This window comes from Pseudophryne corroboree, chromosome 11 (assembly GCF_028390025.1).
Source record: "Pseudophryne corroboree isolate aPseCor3 chromosome 11, aPseCor3.hap2, whole genome shotgun sequence".
Classification (NCBI taxonomy): Eukaryota; Metazoa; Chordata; class Amphibia; order Anura; family Myobatrachidae; genus Pseudophryne; species Pseudophryne corroboree.
Window position 1 is genome coordinate 178,304,637 of NC_086454.1, and position 13,151 is coordinate 178,317,787.

Here is a 13,151-nt window from a genome sequence, read left to right on the forward strand (position 1 = left end):
TACATATAGTTTTTCAAACATTGATATGAGATTGGGGTTCTGGAATACCATCCACATTATGTATATATAGGATCATTTATGGAGTAAAGAATGGAGTGAAATGTATTGTAAAATTAAGACATAAAGACTTGCTTCTTTGGCTATAAAATATATAATAGAATATAAAATATATATACATAAAATGGATTATAAAAGGACCTATTGTGGTGATATGTATCATGTATATATATATATATATCTATTCTCCATTAGATGGCAGTGGTGTGTTAGTAATTGAGTGTGAACAATGCCAATATAGCGATACATTTGTATATATAAAAGTGTATATGTTTAAATTTTATATGCATGTTTATTTGTTATAATAAAGTTTTTTATGCTCCTAAGACTAAAGTAAAGAAAGAGAAATAGTATATATTATTAATACTGTTGAAGTCCGTATCTATTTGAATAAAAAATGAGGTGTGAATAGTTGGAATGCACCAAAAACACTGAGGGAGATTACTTGACACTGAGGAAGCCGCTGACATGCACAAAGAGATGGGGAAACGCATCTGTTAGGATCTCCATGGAAGGATCACAGCTCAGAATACAGCTATTGGTTCAAACTGCCAGCGAACTCTGGATAAGGCTGAGAAAGAGAAAGACAGCTTGGAGGGGGAATGCAAAGCTGCCTGAATGCAATACACATTAATTGAGGCATGCTACATGGTGATTGAAATCCATAATTGCCAGCAGTATGGTGTAAGAAGGTATGTACTGCTCTATATAATAAATGTAACACTGATGCATAAATTGCTTGAATGCTAACAAAGTATCTGTATGTGCATGGACTGTTACATAATAACATCATACTAATGCATGAATCGTCTGGATACTAACAAAAGTTGTAAAAAAGGCTAATAAGCTTACTGCAATATTGCTTTGGCATTAATACTAACCCTATATTTGGATACGTGGATAATTTAAGGACGTTAAAAATGCATGGTTCGTCTGATTATTAACAAAAAGCAGTGGAAAATACATCATTTGTGCATGTAAGAAAACAAATGCATGGATAGTGTGAGTTCTATCTTTCTAAGAGGAGCTTTTATAGCGTGTTTTTTATTGTGTGTATTTGAATGCTTTTTTATGTGATGCTGGCCACTATCAATAATGTATATGTTTAATATTTATCTTTAAATTAAAATCTACATCAGATTGAATAAGCGCATTCTCATTGTTTTCTAGTTTTTCAACCAGCTTGAAAAGCAAAATATAGCTGGCATGACTTGAAACTGCACGGGGATACCCCAATGGATTTTGAGTCCATAGCCTTAACCACTTATCCACAACTACCTTAATGTTGGTTAGATGACAAGCTGGTGTTCAAAACCAATGTTATCCATTTCATGATGGTCACTAAATATTGTTTGCAGGTTTTGCATAAACTTTGGGAAATATAAAAGCTAGTTTAGTTTCATGGAAAATGAAGTTATCAAGGACATATGAGATTGGCTTTCTACATGCATGAAAAGCAACACAGAATTGGCAGGATTTGAATCTGAGCGGGGAAACCCCAATAGATTTCAAGCCCATCGCCTTAACCACTCAGCCACAACTACCTGACCTCAGTTTGGTGGTGCTACTTGGAGTTCAAAACATTTTAGTTTCTTTTTCCAGTTGGCAGAAATATCTGCTGCAATTTATCTTAAATTGCTCTAATATTAATATAGAAACTTTGTAAAATATAATAGGTAGTATAGTTTAATGTCAAATATAGGTGTCAAGGACATTTGATCTTGTACTAAATGAATAGAGCCTTTATCATCACACCATGCCAACACCATTGTTTATGAACTGTGTTGCACTTTTTATGGACATTTTATCAAATAATAATCATTTAAGATGAATTAGGCTTTTCATTGGTCTATTTCTTAATAAACTTTGGAATTATCACAACTGACACTGTCCATTAAACAGTTTGTTGATTACCAAACATTTTTACTTGTATTTTTATTTTATTTCTTTTTAGATTTTTTTGTTTTTTCAAATACAATGAAAACAATGGATACATTAGAGGACATAAGAATAGACAGCTTATTACATCCCATTCCAGCCGGGTCATCAAATATAGAGTCCCATAAACATAGACCAAACTGAATGTCTATACATGACATGTAACCAGAAGCCTTTGGGCTCATGATATAATAGTGGTTTACAAGTATCAAAAAAGTTTCCGCCTGGTAACCGAGAACACAGCAGTGTTTCTAGAAAGGAGGGGACCCGTATGCAGACTCCGTGAGTGGGCGCCCTCCTCTCCTGTAGCCGTCACCGCCGCTGCTAGCGCTCTTAGCGCTGAGACTCTGGCACAGTGCCAGAGTCTACAGCGCATGTGCTGTAGACTCTGGCACTGTGCCAGAGTCTCTAGCGCTAGGTGCGCTAGCAGCGGTGGTGACAGTTACGGGAGAGGAGGGGGCCCACACACAGTAGCCAATGGATGCCGGAAAGGTAAGTATAGAAGAAAATAAAAAAGAAATACAGACAGCGCTAGTAGATTTCTTATTAAAATACTTTTTATTTTTACTTTTATTTTTATTCTTATATTCCTTAATTTTTATAAAAAGCTCCTTTCTTACAGCTAGAACTACTTTCACATAAAAACGATTAGTTTCTAAAAAACATGGCAAAACAATAATAATTAATTTACTAGCACAATTCAATGCTCTGCTCTGTGCAATAATTTTCTACACACACTTAAATAAACAGCTGGAAACAATTAGCTCAAACTGTTTCCTTTCAATCTTGCAAGATCTTCGGCCTCTATATTGATACTCAGTTGCTTGGTTTAAGTTGGAAACTTTATTGATTCATTCCTAAGCTGGAGAGCAATAGTTGTTACAAAGTCTCTTATTCAAGATGTGTAATAATATTTCCAAGTCCATACTGCTATGGAGCACAGTGAACTGCGCTTCCAGATAGATTAAGACAAAATGCACAGTCTCAGTAATTTTTCCTTTCCGTTTTGAGAATGTCACTGATTAAGTACACAGCAGCAGTCAGTTGATTATTTGTTAATAAACATGCAGATATGTAAAAACTTCACTCAAAAGCAACAATGGATATTTAAGCAACTCAGCTGTTAATTAAAACATGGCCATGTTATGTGCAAATCGTTACCACATTTCCTCCTGGGTTCTATTTCTTTTCCACTCCCGGCTCTGGTGCTTAAATCCCTTTTCACGAGCCTTATCCGGAGGTGCTTAGAATTTTCCCCAGCGTGTCGAGGTAACCTTGTGGTGTGCTAATTGCGGGTAGATAGGAATCAGTAAGACGCGTTTCTCCACCTGTAGAAATCGGCGGCTTCCTCAGTCAGAACTAGTATAGAAGAAATGGGTGCAGTGTGTGTGGTGTGGGCCCTCTCTGGACCCAGGGGCCCATGTGCTCCGCGCACACTGCAACCATTATAGATATGCCAGTGCGAGAATATAATCCAAGTGACAGTGTTATCATAATGCTATTTCTCATATCCACAGTAGAATAAACTTGACCAGGCTAGAAAATGGGCATTTCAGTATAGACAACAATCCTCGGTCAGTATCCATTCAGTAATGTAAAGAAAAAAAAGTTAATAATAGAGAAACAGAAAGATAGAAAAGGACGCACAAGGGAAAAACTGGGGTTGAAGGTTATAAAGGTGTGTGTGTTAGAGGGGGGAGCAGAGGTGGAACTACCACCAGTGCAACCAGTACATTGCATTGGGGCCCGCCTCTGTCCAGGGGCCCAAAGCATGTAATGAGTCAAACTGACTTATTACATGCTGCTGTGTGCTGCGGGCAACAGCTGCCCGCAGCGCACAGCCGCCCGGAGAGGAGAGGAGCAGCCGTACGGGGGAGAAGGAGGAGAGGGAGGTGGAGGAGGGAGCCGCAGCAGTGCTTTACTACTGGTTGGGGCGCTGCTGCTGCTGGCCCTCTGCTTCACTATAGACTGTCTTCCGAGAACAGCCTATAGTGAAGCAGAGGGCCAGCAGCAGCAGCGCCTCCACCAATAACACAGCGCTGCTGCGGCTCCCTCCTCCACCTCCCTCCTCCTCCTTCTCTCCTGCCCGGGAATCGTGAGTGACCAGAAGCTGCACCGTGGAGCCTGAGCCAATGGAGAGGGTAAGTATAATTCTTTCTTTCTTTCTTTCTTTCTTTCTTTCTTTCTTTCTTTCTTTCTTTCTTTCTTTCTTTCTTTCTTTCTTTTCTTTTCTTTCTTATCTTTCTTTCTTTCTACAAAAAGGGGGACTGTCTGCCACAATGTGTAAAAAGGGGGAATCAGCCTGCCACAATGTGTAAAAAGGAGGAATCTGCTTGCCGCAATGTGTAAAAGGGGGAATCTGCTTGCCGCAATGTGTAAAAAGGGGGAATCTCCTTGCCGCAATGTGTAAAAGGGGGAATCTGCTTGCCGCAATGTGTAAAAAGGGGGAATCTGCCTGCCGCAATGTGTAAAAAGGGGAATCTGCCTGCCACAATGTGTAAAAAGGGGGAATCTGCTTGCCGCAATGTGTAAAAAGGGGGAATCTGCTTGCCGCAATGTGTAAAAAGGGGGAATCTGCTTGCCGCAATGTGTAAAAATGGGGATGCTGTCTGCCGTAATGTGTAACAAGGACACGCTGTCTGCCGTAATGTGCAACAAGGGCATGCTGTCTGCCGTAATGTGTAAAGAGGGGCCGCTGTCTGCTGTAATGTGTAAAAAGAGGAATCTGTCCACCGTAAGGTGTAAAAGAGTTTCTACCTGGTATAGTGGTGCTACTGTGCGGCGTAATTTGAATAATGGAAACTACTGTGCACCGTTTTATGAATTGGTATTATTTTGTGGCCACACCCCTTCCCCACAAAGCCACGCCACTATGTAGTTTTGCATGCGCGCCTACGGTGCGCACTGCCCCTGTTTTGCATGCAGGAGTGGGGTTCCGATGCCGTTTCTTGCACACAGTGCTAAAATGTCTAGTTACGGCACTGTTGCTAGGTATCCATTTCTCTGGTAAAGAAAAGAGGGGAGGCTGCGCTTCAAGAGGAAAAGAACAATAGTCCACTAAATGTGTACAATTTTATAAATTTATTAAAAACACTAACTTATTAAAAAGCAGCAATATTCCGTACAATTAAATGTGCCATGTGCATACAAAAAAAGAATAAAATTTTACCCAGAGTATTGGTTCAGGACATGTGTCATATAGGCTCTGTAGGATCCGTTCCAAATATTGCCCTAAAGTATTATAAGTCCAGTTATAATCCACTGTGGAGAGTCCCTTTTAGATGGTATTTAGAGAGTCCTTTACAGATTCCATATGCCGCTAGAGGATTAAAGATGGAGTGAAATGTCCCGTAAGCAGTGGGTACCTCATGCAATGCGGTAATTGGATGGTGCCTCTCTGGGACTCCTCTGGATAGCTGGAAATTGGTGAGGGCTGGTCCGGATCTAATTGAGAAAAGTCCTGCTCCAAAGGGTAAAAACTGACGCGTTTCGCTGCATGTGCCTTGCAGCTTTTTCAAAGGTATACTGTACTGTCTGGGTTTGGACTTTATATACCCTAGACAAAATGGTGGCTTAATTGGCACCTGGATGCACATTTCCTGTTAGTCACACATATATCTATTTCTAATAATAAAAACTGCTAAAATATGTACAGGAGACGTGCAGAGGCTGCAACAAGTTACCAGCAGCCGCCACCCCCAAACATTAGAACAAAGGGCCTGTTTATAATTATAGAGTTCAGTAATAAAATAAAAGGCTGCCCTTATTGATCATGTGTTATTAAGCACATGCCAATCACTGATCACATGACCCTTAATTCAACCTATGAAATTTCCTTAAGAACGGTTTCCATGACTACAGGGTAGTAAACGAAAGCTCTGATTGGACCAATACACTCCATAGTATGAGTCTAATGAACGACAAAAAAATAATTATTGAGACTTGAAATAAAAGTTTGATATTACCAATGGTTCTTATATACAAGTAGGTCTGTCTCCTGTACATATTTTAGCAGTTTTTATTATTAGAAATAGATATATGTGTGACTAACAGGAAATGTGCATCCAGGTGCCAATTAAGCCACCATTTTGTCTAGGGTATATAAAGTCCAAACCCAGACAGTACAGTATACCTTTGAAAAAGCTGCAAGGCATATGCAGCGAAACGTGTCAGTTTTTTACCCTTTGGAGCAGGACTTTTCTCAATTAGATCCGGACCAGCCCTCACCAATTTCCAGCTATCCAGAGGAGTCCCAGAGAGGCACCATCCAATTACCGCATTGCATGAGGTACCCACTGCTTACGGGACATTTCACTCCATCTTTAATCCTCTAGCGGCATATGGAATCTATAAAGGACTCTCTAAATACCATCTAAAAGGGACTCTCCACAGTGGATTATAACTGGACTTATAATACTTTAGGGCAATATTTGGAACGGATCCTACAGAGCCTATATGACACATGCCCTGAACCAATACTCTGGGTAAAATTTTATTCTTTTTTTTGTATGCACATGGCACATTTAATTGTACGGAATATTGCTGCTTTTTAATAAGTTAGTGTTTTTAATAAATTTATAAAATTGTACACATTTAGTGGACTATTGTTCTTTTTCTCTTGAAGCGCAGCCTCCTCTCTTTCCTTTACCAGTGTAAATATATTGGGAGTGACTTCCCTCTTAAATTTGCCTGCCGCTTAGCCAAACACCTCGCCTCATAGCGCCCGAATACCCCTTGGGTATATATTACCTTTCTTTGCATTCATCCATTTCTCTGGCCCTGAGCAGGTCCCCCTCACCAGATCCTCTCCGGGGGTGAGGGGGTGGACTTGGATGGGATGGGGGGCCCAAAGCATTTTGTCGCATCTGAGCCCACCGCTCGCTAGTACCGCCACTGGGGGGGAGATAGGAATATATGCAATCAGAGACACTGCATTGTGTCACAATACAATCTCAGAAGTTGTATATATAGTTTAATGTCAAATATAGGTGTCAAGGACATTTGATCTTTTACTAAATGAATTAGCAATCAGAGCTTTTAACATGACACCATGCCAACACCAGTGATCAAGAACCATATTGTACTTTTCATGGACATTTTATCAAATAATAATCATTTAAAATATATTAGGTTTTTCATTGGTCTATTCCTTAATAAAGTTTGGAATTATAACAACTGACACTGCACAATTAATAGTTTTTTATTACCAGACATTTTTTCTTATCTTTCATTACATCTCTACAGCTGTAAATCCAGATAGAAAAATTCTGCATGCACAAGTTGCCACTGAGAAACATTTATACAAGGTCACAAGCATGTACATAGAATGCAGGAAGACACTGTCTGAGATTATCTGGCTTAAAAAGAAGTCCATTGTAAACCAGGATATATATGTAGGTGAGCTAAGCTGAGATAGATAACTCAATACTTAAACATAACATGCTTTGATTCTCTTCATCTTGAATGCATATAATTTTTAAACCAGCTTGAAAAGCAAACGTTGCTGACAAGATCTGAACCTGCGCGGGGATAGCCCAATGGATTTCGAGTCCATCGCCTTAACCACTCGGCCTCAACTACCTTAATGTTGTCTCACTGACAAGCTGTTGTGCAAAATTAATGTTTTCTTTTTTTGGTAGCTTTTTCATTAAGTTAAACTTCAGGAAATATAAAAGCTACTTTAGTTTCATGGAAAATAAAGTTATCAAGGACAAATGAACAGAGCTTTCTACATGCATAAAAAGCAGCACGTAGTTGGCAGGATTTGAACCTGCGCGGGGAAAGCCCAATGGATTTAAAATCCATCGCCTTAACCATTCGGCCACAACTACCTGACCCCTATTGGATGGTGCTACTTAGAAATCAAAACATGTTTCCTGTTGGCAGAAATATATGATGCATTTTGTATTCATTTGCTTCAATATTAATATATAAACTTTGTGAAATATAATAGCTAGTATAGTTTAATGTCAAATATAGGTGTCAAGGACTTTTGATCTTGTACTAAATTAATTAGAAATCAGAGCCTTTAACATCACACCATGCCAACACCAGTGCTTATGAACTGTATTGTACATTTTACGGACATTTTATCAAATAATAATTATTTAAAATATATTAGGTTTTTCATTGGTCTATTCCTTAATAAAGTTTGTAGTTATAACAACTGACACTGCACGATAGTTTGTTGTTTACCAACATTTTTTCTTATCTTTCATTACATCTCTACAGCTGTAAATCCTGATAGAAAAAATCTGCATGCACAAGTTGCCACTGGGAAACATTTATACAAGGTCATAAGTAGAGATGAGCAGGTTCGGTTCTCCGAGATCCAAACCCCCCCGAACTTCACCTATTTTACCCGATTCCGAGGCAGCCTCGTATCTTCCCGCCTTGCTCGGTTGACCCGAATGCGGCTGAACGTCATCATCCCGCTGTTGGATTCTCGCGAGATTCATATTCTATATAAAGAGGTGCGCATCACTGCCATTTTCACTCGTGCATTGGAGATTGAACGGAGAGGACGTGGCTGCGTTCTCTCCCTGAAAAGCTCCATTTCTGTGCTCAGTGTGCTGCAAATATCTACGTTCTCTGCCTGAAAACGCTCCATATCTGTGCTCAGTGTGCTGCATTGTGGGGACCTCCAGTATATAATTAAAGTAGTACAGTACAGTAGGCCATTGCTGTATCTTGCTGCAAATATCTACGTTCTCTGCCTGAAAACACTCCATATCTGTGCTCAGTGTGCTGCAAATATCTGTGCTCAGTGTGCTGCATTGTGGGGACCACCAGTATATAATTAAAGTAGTACAGAACAGTAGGCCATTGCTGTATCTTTCAGCTCTGTGTCAAGTATACTATCTCTGTGCTGCATTATTGTGAGCAGTATATAGTAGGACAGTGCAGCATTTTGGTGACCAGCAGTATACATATAGTACAGTACAGTAGGCCATTGCTGTATCTTGCAGCTCTGTGTCAAGTATACTATCTCTGTGCTGCATTATTGTGAGCAGTATATATCTTGCAGCTCTGTGTCAAGAATACTATATCTGTGCTGCATTATTGTAAGCAGTATATAGTAGGACAGTGCAGCATTTTTGTGACCAGCAGTATACATATAGTACAGTACAGTAGGCCATTGCTATTGATACATTACTAGCATATAATTCCACACATTGAAAAATGGAGAACAAAAATGTGGAGGGTAAAATAGGGAAAGATCAAGATCCACTTCCACCTCGTGCTGAAGCTGCTGCCACTAGTCATGGCCGAGACAATGAAATGCCATCAATGTCGTCTGCCAAGGCCGATGCCCAATGTCATAGTAGAGAGCATGTAAAATCCAAAAAACAAAAGTTCTGTAAAATTACCCAAAAATCTAAATTAAAAGTGTCTGAGAAGAAGTGTAAACTTGCCAATATGCCATTTACGACACGGAGTGGCAAGGAACGGCTGAGGCCCTGGCCTATGTTCATGGATAGTGGTTCATCTCCACATGAGGATGGAAGCACTCATCCTCCCGCTAGAAAAATGAAAAGACTTAAGCTGGCAAAAGCACAGCAAAGAACTGTGCATTCTTCTAAATCACAAATCCCCAAGGAGAGTCCAATTGTGTCGGTTGCAATGCCTGACCTTCCCAACACTGGATGGGAAGAGGTGGCACCTTCCACCATTTGCACGCCCCCTGCAAGTGCTGGAAGGAGCACCCGCAGTCCAGTTACTGATAGTCAAATTGAAGATGTCACTGTTGAAGTACACCAGGATGAGGATATGGGGGTTGCTGGCACTGAGGAGGAAATTGACAAGGAGGATTCTGATGGTGAGGTGGTTTGTTTAAGTCAGGCACCCAGGGAGACACCTGTTGTCCGTGGGATGAATATGGCCATTGACATGCCTGGTCAAATTACTAAAAAAAATCACCTCTTTGGTGTGGAATTATTTTAACAGAAATGCGGACAACAAGTGTCAAGCCGTGTGTTGCCTTTGTCAAGCTGTAATAAGTAGGGGTAAGAATGTTAACCACCTAGGAACATCCTCCCTTATACGTCACCTGGAGTGCATTCATCAGAAGTCGTTGACAAGTTCAAAAACTTTGGGTGACAGTGGAAGCAGTCCACTGACAACTAAATCCCTTCCTCTTGTACCCAAGCTCCTGCAAACCACACCACCAACTCCCTTAGTGTCAATTTCCTCCTTAGACAGGAATGCCAATAGTCCTGCAGGCCATGTCACTGGCAAGTCTGACGAGTCCTCTCCTAACTGGGATTCCTCCTATGGATCCTTGAGTGTAATGCCTACTGCTGCTGGCGCTGCTGTTGTTGCTGCTGGGAGTCGATTGTCATATCAGAGGGGAAGTCGGAAGACCACTTGTACTACTTCCAGTATGCAATTGACTGTCCAACAGTCCTTTGCGAGGAAGATGAAATATCACAGCAGTCAACCTGCTGCAAAGCGGATAACTCAGGCCTTGGCAGCTGTGTTGGTGTTAAACGTGTGTCCGGTATCCACCGTTAATTCACAGGGAATTAGAGAATTTCTTGAGGTAGTGTGTCCCCGGTACCAAATATCATCTAGGTTCCACTTCTCCAGGCAGGCGATACCGAGAATGTACACAGACGTCAGAAAAAGAGTCACCAGTGTCTTAAAAAAATGCAGTTGTACCCAATGTCCACTTAACCACGGACATGTGGACAAGTGGAGCAGGGCAGACTAAGGACTATATGACTGTGACAGCCCACTGGGTAGATGTATTGCCTCCCACAGCAAGAACAGTAGCGGCTACACCAGTAGCAGCATCTCGCAAACGCCAACTCATTCCTAGGCAGGCTACGCTTGGTATCACCGATTTCCATAAGAGGCACACAGCTGACAACCTCTTACGGAAACTGAGGAACATCATCGCAGAATGGTTTACCCCAATTGGACTCTCCTGGGGATTTGTGACATCGGACAACGCCACCAATATTGTGCGTGCATTACATGTGGGCAAATTCCAGCATGTCCCATGTTTTGCACATACATTGAATTTGGTGGTGCAGAATTATTTAAAAAATGACAGGGGAATGCAAGTGATGCTGTCGGTGGCCCGAAGAATTGCGTGCCACTTTCGGCATTCAGCCACCGCGTGCCAAAGACTGGAGCACCAGCAAACACTCCTGAACCTGCCCCGCCATCATCTGAAGCAAGAGGTGGTAACGAGGTGGAATTCAATGCTCTATATGCTTCAGAGGATGGAAGAGCAGCAAAAGGCCATTCAAGCCTATACATCTGCCTATGATATAGGCAAAGAAGGGGGAATGCACCTGACTCAAGTGCAGTGGAGAATGATTTCAACATTGTGCAAGGTTCTGCAACCCTTTGAACTTGCCACACGTGAAGTCAGTTCAGACACTGCCAGCCTGAGTCAGGTCATTCCCCTCATCAGGCTTTTGCAGAAGCAGCTGGAAAGATTGAAGGAGGAGCTAAAATGGAGCGATTCCACTAGGCATGTGGGACTTGTGGATGGAGTCCTTCATTCGCTTAACCAGGATTCACGGGTGTTCAATCTGTTGAAATCAGAGCACTACATTTTGGCCACCGTGCTCAATCCTAGGTTTAAAGCCTACGTTGTATCTCTCTTTCCAGCAGACGCAAGTCTGCAGATTTTCAAAGACCTGCTGGTGAGACACTTGTCAAGTCAAATGGAACGTGACCCGTCAACAGCTCCTACTTCACATTCTCCCGCAACTGGGGCTGTGAGGAAAAGGCTAAGAATTCTGAGCCCACCCGCTGGCAGTGATGCAGGGTAGTATGGAGCGAGTGCTGACATCTAGTCGGACTGAAGGACCTGCCAACGATCACTGACATGTCATCTACTGTCACTGCATATGATTCTGTCACCATTGAAAGAATGGTGGAGGATTATATGAGTGACAGCATCCAAGTAGGCATGTCAGACAGTCCATACGTAAACTGGCAGGAAAAAGAGGCAATTTGGAGGCCCTAGCACAAACTGGCTTTATTTTACCTAAGTTGCCCCCCACCCCCCCCCCCCTCCAGTGTGTACTCCGAAAGAGTGTTTAGTGCAGCCGGTCACCTTGTCAGTGGTCGGTGTACGAGGTTACTTCCAGAAAATGTGGAGAAGATGATGTTCATAAAAATAAATTATAATCAATTCCTCCATGGAGACATTTACCAGTAATTGCCTCCAGAAAGTACACAGGGACCTGAGATGGTGGATTCCAGTGGGGATGAATTAATACTCTGTGAGGAGGGGGATGTACACAGTGAAAGGGGTGATAAATCGGACGATAAGGAGGAGGTGGACATCTTGCCTCTGTAGAGCCAGTTTGTGCAAGGAGAGATTGATTGCTTCTTTTTTGGTGGGGGCCCAAACCAACCAGTCATTTCAGCCACAGTTATGTGGCAGACCCTATGGCTGAAATGATGGGTTTGTTAAAGTGTGCATGTCCTGTTTATACAACATAAGGGTGGGTGGGAGGGCCCAAGGACAATTCCATCTTGTACCTCTTTTTTTAATTTATTTCTGCATCATGTGATGTTTGGGGCTAATTTTTTAAGTGCCATCCATTCTGACACTGCAGTGCCACTCCTAGATAGGCCAGGTGTTTGTGCCGCCCACTTGGGTCGCTTAGCTTAGTCATCCAGTGAACTCAGTGCAAATTTTAGGACTAAAAATAATATTGTGAGGTGTTCAGAAGGCTTAAAATGAGTGGAAATTATGGTTATTGAGGGTAATAATACTATGGGATCAAATATGCCCCCAAATTCTGTGATTTAAGCTGTTTTTGAGGGATTTAAAAAAAAAACCCGAATCTGACAAAAAAATTTCAGGGAGGTTTTGCCAAAATGTGTCCGATGCACATCTCCAGTCATAAGCATGTACATAGAATGCAGGAAGACACTGTCTAAGATTATCTGGTTTAAAAAGAAGTCCATTGTAAAACAGGATATATATGTAGGTGAGCTAAGCTGAGATTGATAACTCAATTCTTAAACAAAACATGCATTGATTCTCTTCATCTTGAATGCATTTAGTTTTTAAACCAGCTTGAAAAGCAAATGGATTTCGAGTCCATCACCTTAACCACTCGGCCACAACTACCTTAATGTTGTTTCACTGACAAGCTGTGTGCAAAATCAATGTTTTCTTTTTT